The sequence below is a fragment of the Salvelinus fontinalis genome, unplaced genomic scaffold, assembly GCF_029448725.1.
Source record: "Salvelinus fontinalis isolate EN_2023a unplaced genomic scaffold, ASM2944872v1 scaffold_0120, whole genome shotgun sequence".
NCBI lineage: Eukaryota > Metazoa > Chordata > Actinopteri > Salmoniformes > Salmonidae > Salvelinus > Salvelinus fontinalis.
The window spans coordinates 216394-219962 of NW_026600329.1; positions in this window are offsets into that span (position 1 = coordinate 216394).

Here is a 3569-nt window from a genome sequence, read left to right on the forward strand (position 1 = left end):
CACACACGAGATAGATAGATAGACAGACATATACAGTGGGGCAAAAAAGTATTTAGTCAGCCACCAATTGTGCAAGTTCTCCCACTTAAAAAGATGAGAGAGGCCTGTAATTTTTATCATAGGTGCACTTCAACTATGACAGACAAAATGAGAAAAAAATTCCAGAAAATCACAATGTAGGATTTGGTCACCTACAAACAAGCAAGATTTCTGGCTCTCACAGACCTGTAACTTCTTCTTTAAGAGGCTCCTCTGTCCTCCACTCGTTAACTGTATTAATGGCACCTGTTTGAACTAGTTATCAGTATAAAAGACACCTGTCCACAACCTCAAACAGTCACACTCCAAACTCCACTATGGCCAAGACCAAAGAGATGTCAAAGGACACCAGAAACAAAATTGTAGACCTGCACCAGGCTGGGAAGACTGAATCTGCAGTAGGTAAGCAGCTTGGTTTGAAGAAATCAACTGTGGGAGCAATTATTAGGAAATGGAAGACATACAAGACCACTGATAATCTCCCTCGATCTGGGGCTCCACGCAAGATCTCACCCCGTGGGGTCAAAATGATCACAAGAACAGTGAGCAAAAATCCCAGAACCACACGGGGGGACCTAGTGAATGACCTGCAGAGAGCTGGGACCAAAGTAACAAAGCCTACCATCAGTAACACACTACGCCGCCAGGGACTCAAATCCTGCAGTGCCAGACGTGTCCCCCTGCTTAATACATGTCCAGGCCCGTCTGAAGTTTGCTAGAGAGCATTTGGATGATCCAGAAGAAGATTGGGAGAATGTCATATGGTCAGATGAAACCAAAATAGAACATTTTGGTAAAAACTCAACTCGTCGTGTTTGGAGGACAAATAATGCTGAGTTGCATCCAAAGAACACCATACCGACTGTGAAGCATGGGGGTGGAAACATCATGCTTTGGGGCTGTTTTTCTGCAAAGGGACCAGGACGACTGATGCGTGTAAAGGAAGTTTCTTGCCAATTTCTCACATGGAATAGCCTTAATTTCTCAGAACAAGAATAGACTTACGAGTTTCAGAAGAAAGTTCTTTGTTTCTGGCCATTTTGAGCCTGTAATCGAACCCACAAATGCTGATGTTCCAGATACTCAACTAGTCTAAAGAAGGCCAGTTTTATTGCTTCTTTAATCAGAACAACAGTTTTCATCTGTGCTAAGCCTATGAAAATGACCAACTTGGATTAGCTAACACAACATGCCATTGGAAAAAACGAGTGATGGTTGCTAATAATGGGCCTCTGTACGTCTGTGTAGATATTCCATATATTTTTTTTAAATCAGCCGTTTCCAGCTGCAATAGTCATTTACAACATTAACAATGTCTACACTGTATTTCTGATGAATTTTATGTTATTTTAATGGACAACAAATGTGCTTTTCTTTCCCAAAAAATTGGATATTTCTAAGTGACCCCAAACTCTTGAACGGTAGCATATATATATATATATATATATATATATATATATATATATATATATATATATATATATATATATATATATATATATATACACACACCTACCCTACACTATATATATATATATATACACAGTTGAAGTCAGAAGTTTACATACACCTTAGCCAAATACATTTAAACTCAGTTTTTCACAATTCCTGACATTTAATCCTAGTAAAAATTTCCTGTTTTAGGTCTGCCACCTTGATGCTGCAACCCCCGTGCTTCACGGTTGGGATGGTGTTCTTCGGCTTGCAAGCTTCCCCCTGTCAAGGCGGTTGTAAGGAGAGGACCAAGGTGCAGCGTGATAAGCGTACATTTTATTTATTTTTAAAAAATGACGCCGAACAAAACAATAAACACTACAAAAACAAACCGTGAAGTTCAAAGGCTATGTGCCCCAAAGTAAACTTCCCACAAAGACAGGTGGAAAAAAGGGCTACCTAAGTATGGTTCTCAATCAGAGACAACGATAGACAGCTGCCTCTGATTGAGAACTACACCCGGCCAAACACAAAGAAATACACAACATAGAACATAGAATACCCACTCCAACTCACGCCCTGACCAAACCAAAATAGAGACATAAAAAGGATCTCTAAGGTCAGGGCGTGACACCCCCTTTTTCCTCCAAACATAACGATGGTCATTATGGCCAAACAGTTCTATTTTTGTTTCATCAGACCAGAGGACATTTCTCCAAAAAGTATGATCTTTGTCCCCATGTGCAGTGGCAAACCGTAGTCTGGCTTTTTTATGGCAGTTTTGGAGCAGTGGCTTCTTCCTTTCTGGGCGGCCTTTCAGGTTATGTCGATATAGGACTCATTTTACTGTGGATTTAGATACTTTGTACCTGTTTCCTCCAGCATCTTCACAAGGTCCTTTGCTTTTCTTCTGGGATTGATTTGCACTTTTCGCACCAAAGTACATTCATCTCTAGGAGACAGAACGCGTCTCCTTCCTGAGCGGTATGACGGCCGCGTGGTCCCATGGTGTTTATACTTGCGTACTATTGTTTGTACAGATGAACGTGGTACCTTCAGGCATTTGGAAATCACTGAAGCACTGAGTCCAAAGGGAGACTACCCAGGGATGCAAACGGGTCACTTTTAGGCGACATTCAGCGTCTCTATAGAAGAGAGGTGATCATCTCCCTGTGTGACACTACCTTCTCTGACGGCTGTGTCGTCACTCACTCCACGCAACACACTTTGTTCCTGACTGGGACATTTGGAATGCGACTCGAGTTGTGTTTTTGAAATCATTCTGTGATTATAGTCGATATATTATAGTTGCCTGTATGTTTCAATAGCGCAACGTATTATACACAAAAGTTATTAAAGTTAGCTAGCTATGATCTCAGCTCAGCAATGTCACGCCAATGGGCCCTGGTCAGAAGTAGTTCATAAAGGGAAACGGGTGCCATGGCCCTGGTCAAAAGTAGATCATAAAGGGAAACGGGTGCCATGGCCCTGGTCAAAAGTAGATCATAAAGGGAAACGGGTGCCATGGCCCTGGTCAAAAGTAGATCATAAAGGGAAACGGGTGATATGGCCCTGGTCAAAAGTAGTTCATAAAGGGAAACGGGTGCCATGGCCCTGGTCAAAAGTAGATCATAAAGGGAAACGGGTGATATGGCCCTGGTCAAAAGTAGATAATAAAGGGAAACGGGTGCCATGGCCCTGGTCAAAAGCATTCATAAAGGGAAACGGGTGATATGGCCCTGGTCAAAAGTATTCATAAAGGGAAATGGGTGCTATGGCCCTGATCAAAAGTATTCATAATAGGGAAACGGGTGCCATGGCCCTGGTCAAAAGTAGTTCATAAAGGGAAACGGGTGCCATGGCCCTGGTCAAAAGTAGTTCGTACAGGGAAAGGTGCCACTTGCAACACAACGTAATGAAACCCAGTCAGTATGCTAGTTTAGCAATATTAGCTATTTCCTTCTCTGACTACAACTCCGGGTAAACTATCCCAAACCCAGCGCCCTCTGCCTCGCTAACACACGTGACCGCCCTCCTTAACAACGCGCCAACCAGTTGTGCTGTAGAAAAGGATCCTACTCGATAGCTCCGTTGGC